This window comes from Notamacropus eugenii, chromosome 4 (assembly GCF_028372415.1).
Source record: "Notamacropus eugenii isolate mMacEug1 chromosome 4, mMacEug1.pri_v2, whole genome shotgun sequence".
In the NCBI taxonomy this organism is placed as follows: Eukaryota; Metazoa; Chordata; class Mammalia; order Diprotodontia; family Macropodidae; genus Notamacropus; species Notamacropus eugenii.
Genome location: NC_092875.1, coordinates 455,539,653 through 455,550,871, shown reverse-complemented (window position 1 = coordinate 455,550,871; position 11,219 = coordinate 455,539,653). Strand labels below are relative to the sequence as shown.

Sequence of the window (11,219 nt, the reverse complement as noted above, 5' to 3'; positions counted from 1 at the left end):
CAACAATTTTACTGTGTAAAAAGATCTCCCAGTTCTTTATCTTCTTTATTTATTTTTAATTTTCAGCATTAATTTACGCAAGATTTTGAGTTCCAAATTTTCTCCCCATCTCTCCCCTCCCTTACCATGAAACATCTTGCATTCTGATTACCCCTTCCCCCAATCTGCTCTTCCTTCTGCCACTCTCCTCACTTCCCTTATCCCCATCTTCTCTATTTTCTTGTAGGGCAAGATAGATTTCTAAACCCCACTATCTGTATTTCTTATTTCCCAGTTGCAAGCAAAAATAATTGTCAACATTAATTCCTTAAACTTTGAGTTCCAACTTCTTTCCTTTCCACACTCTCCACCCATCCCCACTGATAAGGCAAGCAATTCAATATAGGCTATATATGAGCAGTTTTGCAAAAGTCTTCTATAATAACCATGTTGTGAAAGACTAACTATATTTCCCTCCATCCAATCCTGCCCCCTATTTATTCTGTTCTCTCTTTATACTTTGTCTCTCCTCAAAAGTGAATACTTCTTATTACTCCTTCCTTCTATTTGCCCTCCCTTCTATCATCTCCCACCCAACTTATCCTGTGATATATATATATATATATATATATATATATATATAGGTATAGGTATTGCTGGATTAAAGGGTATGTATGGTTTGTTTGTTCTTTGGGCCTAATTCCAAATTGCTTTCCAGAATGGCTGGATCAGTTCACAACTCCACCAAAAGTGCATTAGTGTCCTAATTTTCCAAAGTTCTTTTCAGCATTTACTATTTTCTTTTTTTTTTTATTAGTCAATCTTAGAAGTATAAGTTGGTATCTCAGAAATGTTTCAATTTGCATTTCTCTAATCAAAAGGGATTTAGAGCACTTCTTAATATGTTTATAGATAGTTTTGATTTCTTCATCTGAAAACTGCCTGTTCATCTGCTTTCATGATTTGACAATTGGGGAGCAGTTTGTATTCTTATAAATTTGACTCAGGTCTGCACATATTTGAGAAACTACACTTTTCTTAGACATAGTTACTATAAAGATTGCTAACAATCTTTCTGGTTTCCTTCTAATCATGCTTACATTGGTTTTGTTTGTGGAAAATTTTTAAATTTAGTACAATTAAAATTATTTATTTTACTCACTGTGACATTCTTGATCTCTTGTTTTGCCATTGTATCAATATGTCTTTTTGCTTTTTGTTAATATAATTTTGCTTACTGAAATCTTTCCCACCCATTAATAGGCCTTTTCATTAAGGGGACTTTGACTAGGGAAGATTCGTAGAAAGGCCCACACCTTTTGTTAATTTTCTAATGAGGCACTGGTTTTCAAGGATTATCATGCTCTCTGGCTCTGAAAAATGTATAAGGGGTCTGAGGTAGGTTTTACGTTGGAGTAACACATTAGAAGTGTTTTGTTTGGCTCTAAGGGACTCTAGGCAGCCACTATCTGTTGATTTTTATTTCTTTATATTTTCTCTGAAGTTCAAGGTGCTCATTTTTTTCCCTGAACTAAGTGAATGATACATATGCTTGATTAAAGTGAATGTTGACCCCTCAAAAGTTGTCTTCCTTTTAGAAATGCAGATCTAAGAACCTGTGTTAGTAGGCTCTCCTGGATGTACCAGGTTCCTTGCTCTTACAGTCATGAACCTGTGGCTCACTTCATTTCTCAGGTAAAAAATTTGATACTATACTGATAGGTACATACATATTTAGTGTTGATTTTACTACATTGTTTATGCAATCTTTTGCAAAGTGTTGTTTCCTTCCTTTTCTCTTTTAATTAGATCAATTTTTACTTTTGCTTAGATTGAGATAAGGATTGCTACCGCTGTGTCTTTTCTTTACTTCAATTGAGACATAATAGATTGTGCTCCAGCCCTTATCTTTAGTTTCTGTATGTCTCTCTGCTTCAGATGTGCTTCTTGTAAAAAAGCAATATTATAGGATTCGAGGTTTTCATTCTCTTTGCTATCTGCTTCTGTTTTTTTTGAAGAGTTCATTCCATTCACATTCATATTCAGAGTCATGATTACTAACAGTATATTTCACTCTACTCTATATTTCTTTCTCATTGTCTTTTCTCTCTCTTCACCCTTTCACCCCAGGACAATGTTTTCCATCTGTCAAACACCTCTCCCACCTGCTCTCTTTTCCGTCAGTCTTCCTCTCCCCACCCTGCCTTTATCTATTCATCTTCCCTCCTATTTTTCTGCTTGGTGAGATAAATTTCTGTATTCAACTGATTGTGCATATCATTCCATCTTTGAGCCAATACTGGTGAAAGTAAATTTCAAGCAATGTTCATCACACACCCTTCCATCTTGCCTTCCACTGTAGTAGGTCTTTCCTGCCTCTTCATGTGAAATAGCTTACCCCATTCTTTTCTACTCATTTTCACTTAGTGTACTCCTGTTTCTCATCCCTTAATTATTTTTGTCATTCCCTCAAATTCACTTTATACCTGTACTCTTTGTCTAAGTATATTCCTTCTAATTATACTGTTATACTGTAATATTTTTTAAGAATTACAAGCTTAATTCTCAATGAAGGAATGTAAACAATTAAGCTCTTTTGAATCCCTTATGTTTTCTTTCCCCTTTTTGCTTTTGGAGTCTTTTCTTGAGTCTTCATATTGGAGATCATATTTTTTTTTTTTTTTAAGGAAATAAAATTTTAATGCAGATTTGGACTGGAACAGGAAAGACTGAGGAAAAAGTGCTGATTTTTGAGAAAGAAAAAATCAGGAATGTATCTTTCCTGAGAAAACAATCCTGTCTTCTCAGCATGTACTGAAACATTTGTCTGGTATGGCTGTGTATATTTTCTTTTAGATCACCATTTATTCCCTATCCCCCATCCCCAAGGAATTGGGATTGCATTCTTGGAAGGGCAGATTAACTATCCAGAGAAAACTTGGTATTCTAGTAATAAGGCGCTGGTACTTAATATCATGATTTGCTATGTGATTTTGTAAGAAGCCATAAATGTGAGGCAGCGACTCCCCATGGATTATCTCATTTCAGAGGAGGGAGTGGGCTGGAAATCCCCAGGCTCTACTCCTTTTGGGTAGGAAAAGGGGCGAAGGCCTTGTTGGAGTCTGCCATATACGCTTCTATTTCCTCCACGGTTCGAGGCACACAAGTCAACAGCTCCATACCACTGGCAGTCACCACCACATCCTCCTCAATGCGAACCCCGCCAAAGCCTCGGAAACGCTGCAGGATGTGGTTATTGATGAAGCAGGCCTGTGCAGGGTCAGCCAAGGCCTGGTCTAGGAGGTGGTCAATGAAGTAAATGCCTGGCTCCACAGTCAGCACCATCCCCTGCTCCAGACTGCGGGCTGTCCGCAGGCTCCTCAGGCCTGGCTCATCGATACGCTCCACACCCTCAGGGTAGCCACCAACATCATGCGCATCAATTCCAAGGAAGTGCCCGAGTCCATGAGGCATGAATACAGCACCCAGGTGGACCTTAGCCATGTCTTCCACATTGCCAGTCAGGATACCGATGCGAGTGAGCTCCTCCAGGTGGACTCGGTCAGCCAGACGGTGCATGTCAGGCCAGGATACTCCTGGTTTGATGGCATTCATGACAGCCCGGGAAGATCTCAGTACAGCTTCATAGATGGCCTTTTGGTCAGGAGTGAATTTCCCATTAGCAGGGAAGGTGCAGGTGATATCAGATGAGAAACAGTAATATTCACCTCCCATGTCAAACAAGCACAGGTCTCCATCTTGAATTGTCTTGTCATTTGGGGCTCCAGCATGTCCATAGTGTAAGACGGCAGCATTCTCTCCACTGCCACAGATGCATGTGTAGGAACTATGGTGCATCCCACCACGGGAATAGCAGTAGTGTTCAAAGAGGCTTTCCAACTCATATTCCTTCATTCCCACTTTTACTGCTTTCATGACCTCCTTATGGGCGTCACTGGAGACTTTGTTGGTATACCGCAAAACCTCTAACTCCATGTCAGTCTTAATCACACGGCACTCCACAATTTCTGGGTGAAGAATAGTGTTGTTGACTTTAAACTGGCTGATGCCTTCAAAGGAAGCCTCCCGGGAGACACTGCCGCTGTCAGTATTAACACCACGCAGGGTGAGAAGAACTGATGGAGTCATTGAAGCCAAGACCTTGGCTATATCATCTGAATACTGCACATCATCCACAGCATACTTCTCCTTGAAGTGCTCACGGGAGTGAATCTTTCCCATCCAGGTGGCATGGCTTTCAGGAAGTCTGGGAACAAACAGGGTAGATTTCCCAGAGTCGACATCAATGGCTCCAAAGCAGCCTGGCTCTGTGACACCAAAAGTCCAGTGAAAGAAGGATTCCTGCCGGAACAGAACCCCAGTGTCCGTGCAGTACCTGTTACTCTCCTCCCCTCCCTGCAGGAGGACCAAAGAACCTTTCTGCACAGCTGAGTTCTTCCTTAAACGATCACATAGACGCTTCCTGTTCAAGGAGAAAAGGGCCCGTGGTACTCTCAAGGTTTCATTCCCCAGCCAAAATACAGGTCCTCCGGCCTCAGCCATGTTAGCCCAGAGCTGTAGTCACTCGTCACGTGCTCTCTGGAGATCATATTTTTGTTCAATTCTGTCTTCTTATAAAGTCTTGAAATCCTCCTACTTAGTTAAATGAACTCCCCCAATCCCCATGAAATATTAATGCAAATTTCACTACATAGGTGATTCTTCATTATAGTACTTGCTGCTTTGCCTTCTGGAATATTATGTTCCATGACCTCTAATCCTTTAATGTTATGACTTCTAAGTGCTGTATAATCTTGATTGAGGCTCCCTAGAATTTGAATAATTTTTTTTTTTGGTTTTTTTTTTTTGGACACTTGCAATTCTTTTTTTCCTTGCCTTGATAATTCTGAAATTTGGCTGTAATATTCCCATGGAGTTTGTATTTTGGAGTCTCTTTCATTAAAATGAGTGGTGGATTCTCTCAAAGCCTTTTTTACAGTCTCTTTCCAGAATATCAGGTCAGTTTTCCTTGATAATTTCTTGAGAAATGCTGTCCAAGTCGTCCTTTTCATTTTGGGTTTCAATATTTTTCAGGTCATTGTTTTTCCAATGAATTTTATTTATTTTGTTACATATTTCCCAGTTATTTGTAAAAAGTTCTGGCCTTCATATTCTCAAAAATTTATTTTCCAAAATCTCTACCTCTCTCATACTCCTATGTTAACCTTTGAGAAGGCAAGCACTACATTAATTATACATGTGAAGTCATGAAATATATATTTCTATGTTAAATGTATTGCAAAAGAAAAACATATTGGAAGTCTCAGAAAAAAGATAATTAAAAAATATATACTTCAATTTGTATTCAAAGTTCATCAGTTCTTTCTCTGGAGGTGAATATCATTTTCATCATTAATTCTTTGAAATTGTCTTAGATCATTGTCTTTTTAAAAAAATAATTAATTTTTAGTTTTTGACATTCATTTCCTCAAGATTTTAAGTTCTGAAATTTCTCCTCATCTTTCACCTTTCCCCAAGTCAAGACAGCATGCATTCTGATTGTCCCTTCATGTAATCTTCCCTCTCTTCTATCAGCCTACCTTCTCTGATCCCCTACCCTCTATTTTATTGCAGAGCAAGATAAATTTCTGTACTCCATGGCCTGTATGTCTTATTTCACAGTTGCGTGTGAAAACACTTTTTAGCATTCATTTTGAATATTGGAATTCCAAATTCTATTCCACTCTCTCTCCTCACTCATTCATAATGAGAAGGCAAGCAATTCAATATCACTTAAACATGAATAGTCATGCAAAACACTTCCATAACAATCATGTTATGAAAGACTAGCTACATTTCCCTCCATCCTCTCCTATCTGCTATTTATTCTATTGTCCCTTTTAACGTTGACCTTCCTCAAAAGTGTTTACTTCTGATTAATCCCTCCTCCTATTTGTTTTTCCTTCTATCACTCCCCTTTTATTGTCTTTTTCCCCACTTTCCTGTAAACAAAGATTGATTTTTATACCCATTTGGGTGTGTATATTATATCCTCCTTGATTCAAATCTGATAAGAGTAATGTATGTCATTTCCTCTCACCTCCCTGCTCTTCCCCCCAACTATGAAACCTCTTTCTTGCCTCTTTTATGTGAGAAAATTTACCCCATTCCATTTCTCCTTTTCTCTTCCTCCCAATATACCTCTCTCTCTCTCTCTCTCTCTCTCTCTCTCTTTCTCTCTCTCTCTCTCTTTCTCTCTTTCTCTCTCTCTCTCACTCACACACACACACACACACACACACACACACACACACACACACATTTCCTCCAATTACCTGAATGTTGTAATGCTGAAAAAACTTTCACAGGTTACAAATGTTATCTTTCTATGTAGGAATCTAAATAGTTCAGCTTTAGTAAGTCCCTTATGATTTTTCTTTCCTGTTTACTTTTACATGCTTCTCTCAATTGTTGTATTTGAAAGTCAAATTTTCTATTCAACTTTGGTCTTTTCATCAAGAATGCTTGAAAGTCCTCTATTTCACTGAAAATCCTTTTTTCCCCCTGAAGTTTTACTGAATAGGTGATGCTTGATTTTAATCCTAGCTCCTTTGACCTTTGGAATATCATATTCCAAGCCTTTGAATCCCTTAAAATAAAAGCTACTACATTGTGTTTTATCCTGGTTGTGTTGCTAAAATACTTAAATTACTTCTTTCTGGCTTCTTGTGATATTTTCTACTTGACATGGGAAATCTGGGATTTGGCAACAATATCCCTAGCAGTTTTCCTTTCAGTTCTCTTTCATTAGGTGATCTGTGAATTCATTCCATTTATATTTTACCCTCTGCTTCTAGAATATTAGTGCAGTTTTCCTTGACACTTTCTTGAAGGATAGTGTCTAGGCTCTTTTATTTTTGATCATTCCTTTCAGGTAATCCAATAATTTTTACATTGTCCCTCCTGGATCTATTTTCCAAGTCAGTTTTTTTTTTCTAATGAGATATCTCACATTGTCAACTATTTGTTATGCCTTTGGTTTTGTTTTACAATTTCTTTATATCTCATAAAGTCATTAGCTTCCATCTGCTCCACTGTAATTTTTAAGGAATGATTTTCTTCAGTGAACTTTTGGACTTCCTCCATTTGGCCAATTCTGCTTTTTAAGGAAATCCTCTCCTCATTGGCTTTTTGGACCTCTTTTACCATTTAGTTTGGTCTATCTTTTAAGATATTATTTTCTTCAACATTTTTAGGTCGCCTGTAACAAGGTGTCCACTCATTTTCCATGATTTTCTTTCATCACTCTCATTTTTATTCCCAATTTTTCTTCTATTTCTTACTTGGTTTTCAAAATTCTTTTTGAGCCCTTCCATGGCCTGAAAATAATTCATGTTTTTCTTGGAGACTTTGCATATAGAAACTTTTATTTTGCTGTCTACTTCTGGTTGTATGTTTTGATCTTCTTTGTCACCAAAGTAAGCTTCTTCAGTCTATTTTTTTCTGGTTTTTGTTCATCTCCCTAACTAATTACTTGACTTTTGAGCTCTTTGTCAAGGTAGCTCTCTGTTTCTAGCAGTGAGGGTTGGTGGTGTGCTTTCTCAACTGTTAGGTGTTTTGTGCAGCTGTTTTTAGAAATACTTCTAAGCATCTGCAAATTTTCATCTCTTCCAAGGTTGTATGATCAAAGGAGAGGTGTTTACTTCACTCCTTGACAATGCTATGATCTGCAATTGACCTTAAACACTGTATTCTGCCTTGGAACTGTAAAGACTATTCCCTCTCCACATTTGCCACAAGCTCCTCCATTCCAGCAGTCCTCTTTGCCCCCAATATTGCCAGCCAAGACTGCAACTTATATCCAAGCAAGACAAAGCAAGTTAATCTCACCTCAGCACCAGCAAAGATATGCCTGCTATCCTGCTCTTCTCAGTTTCTTTTATTGCCCCACAGTCTATACCCTTAGAGCTCCTGAAACAGCAGTCAATTCTGGTGATGTGACCACTGAATGCTCCACCTCCCCTTCTGACACAATGAGTCTGGGACCACACTACACTCCTCTCTCACACAGACTCAATAGGATTTTTCTACTGACCATCCAGGTTGTCTCTGGCATTTCAGAAAACCTGGAAACTGCATCAGCTAACAGTTATTCAGCCCCCTGAAACCTGCTCAGCCCCTATCTGTGCTGGTGCACCTCATGCTGTACTTTACTCCACTCCCAGTCTGATGCAATAGATGCTTCCTGTGGATCTTCCAGGCTTTCCTAGACTGGGGATTGGCTTTACTTCATCGTTTTGTGGGGTTTGCCGCCCTAGAATTTGTTTGGATTCTTTTTTACATGTATTTAAAGAGTTTTCAGGGAGAGCTCAAGCAAGTCCCTGCTTTTATGCTACCATCTTATCTCATACATTTTATTTTTAATCTTTATGTTCGGAGGTTTTATAATCACTACCATATAACTTAGATTTCTATCCCCTCCCTCCCCCCTCCCTTCTTCTTCCCTCCCTGACATGGCATACAGTTTTTAGAAAAGTTCTACACATATATTCCTATTAAATACGTTTTCAATATAGTCATACTGTGTAGAAGAATTAAAATGAATGGGAGAAATTATATAACAAACCAAAAAGTAATAAAAAAAGAAAATGATCTGCCACATTCTGCGATTGAATTCCACAGTTCTTTCTCTGAATGTGGAAGGCATTTTGGCTTAAAAAACAACACTGGCAATTTTTTTTAAGACCTTGCATTTCAATGAAGTTCTGCGTCTACCAGAAAAAACTCTCGCACACTGTGGCAGTTGCTGGGCACAAAGTTATTCTGGTTCTGATCCTTTTGGCTCAGCATCAGATCATATAAGTCTTTCCAGGCCTCTCTGAAGTCTTCCTGTTCATCATTTTTTATACTACAATATTATTCCATTACATTCATATACCATAATTTATTCAGTCATTCCACAATTGATGGGCATTCCCTTCATTTCCAGGTTTTGGCCAACACAAAGAGTGCTGCTATAAATATTTTTGTTCATGTGGGATCCTTTCCCATTTTTATGATCTCTTGGTGATACAGTCCTAGAAGTGATATTGCTGGAGTCAAATGGTATGCATATTTTTGTAGCCCTTTGGGCATGGATCCAAATTGCTCTCTAGAATGGTTGGATCAGCTCACAGCTCCACCAACAATGAATTAGTGTTCCAACTCTCCCACATCCTCTCCAACATTTATCATCTTCCTGTTCTGTCATGTTTGCCAATCTGATAGGTGTGATGTGATACCTCAAAGTTGATTTGGTTTGCAACTTTCTAATCAATAGTGATTTAGAGCATTTTTTCATAAAAGTATACACAGCTTTAATTTCTTCCTCTGAAAACTGCCTATTCATATCATTTGACCATTTATCAATTAGGGAATGACTTGTATTTTTCTACATTTGACTCATTTTTTCATATATTTTAGAAATGAGTCCTTTGTCACAGGCATTAGCTGCAAAAATTCTTTCACAGTTTTCTGCATACCTCTGAAACTTGGTTGCATTGGGTTTGATTGTGCAAAAACTTCACAGTTTAATGTAATCAAAATTATCCATCTTTCACTTCCTAATGCTTTCTATCTCTTCTTTAGTAAAAAAAAAAAAAAAATTCTTCCCTTCTCCTTAAATCTGATAAACACACTATTGCTTGCTCCACCAATTTGTCCATAGTATCAATCTTTATACTTACATCATGTATCCATTTGGACTTTAATCTTATGCATGGTATCAGACATTGGTTTATGCCTAGTTTCTGCTGCACTGTTATCTAGTTTTCCCAGTAATTTTTGTCAAACAGTGAGTTCTTATCCCAGAAGCTAGGGTCCTTGGGTCTATCAAGAGTAGACTGGTATTTTCACTGCCTACTGTGTCTTGAGTATCTAGCCTATTCCACTTGTCTACCCTTCTGTGTCCTAGCCAGTACCAAGCAGCTTTGATAATTGCTGCTTTATAATATAATTTGAGATCTGGTTGAGCTAGGCCATCTTCATTAGCATTCCTTTTCATTAGTCCCCTTGAAAATCTGGATGTTTTGTTCTTCCAGATGAATTTTAGAAATATATTTTCCAGTTCTAGAAAATAATTACCTGATAGTTTGATTGGTATGGCACTAAATAAGTAAATTAATTTAAGTGGAATTGTCATTTTTATTACATTGGCTTGGCCTACCCATGAGTAACTGATTTTTTTTCCAGTTACTTGGATCTGACTTTATTTGTGTGAAAAGTGTCATGTAATTGTGTACATATACTCCCTGGGTTTGTTTTGGCATGTAAATCCCCAACTATTTCACAGTGTCTACCTTACCTTTAAATGAGATTTCTCTTTCTATCTCTTGCTGTTGGGATTTCTTACTAATATATTGAAATTTAAAAGATTTGTGTGAGTTTATTGTGTAACCTGAAACTATGCCAAAGATGTTTATTATTTCGAGTAGCTTTTTACTTGAATCTCTGTGATTCTTTAAGTATATCATCATATCATCTGCAAAGATTGATAACTTAGTTTTTTCTTTGCCTATTGCAATTCCTTCAATTTCTTTATCTTTTCTAATTGCTACAGCAAGCATTTCTAGTACCATATTGAATAATAGTGATGATAATGAAGATCCTTGTTTCATCCCTGATCTTATTGGAAAGGCATCTAAATTGTCTCCATTGTACGTACTGCTCAGTGAATGTTTTAGGTAAATACTGTTATTATTTTATGGATAATTACATTTATTCCTATGCTTTCCAGTGTTTTTAATAGGAATAGGTATTGTATTTTGTCAAAAGCTTTTTCTGCATCTACTGAGATAATCATGTGGTTTCCTGTGACTTGTGTTGTTGATATGATTGATAATGTTAATAGGCTTCCTAATATTGAACCAGCCCCACATTAGTGATAAGAATACTACCTGATCATAATGTATTGTTCTCATGATAAGTTGCTGTATCCTTTCTGCTAATATCATATTTAAAATTTTGAATCTATATTCATTAGAGAAATTGGTCTATAATTTTCTTTCTCTGTTTTGGCTCTTCCTGGTTTAGGTATCAAAACCATATTTGTGTCATAAAAAGAATTTGGGAAGGCTCTTTCTTCTCCAGTTTTTCTGAATAGCCTATATAGTTTTGGAAGTAACTGTTTTTTATATGTTTGATAGAATTCACTTGTAAATCCTTCTAGCCTGGAGATTTTTTTCCAGGAAGTTCATTGATGG

General features: G+C 37.3%; 1 pseudogene; it reads right to left on the bottom strand.

Annotated features, from left to right (window-relative positions):
• Nucleotides 1–2,648: 2,648 nt before the first annotated feature.
• Nucleotides 2,649–4,573, bottom strand: LOC140501984 (xaa-Pro dipeptidase pseudogene; annotated as a pseudogene).
• Nucleotides 4,574–11,219: the final 6,646 nt, after the last annotated feature.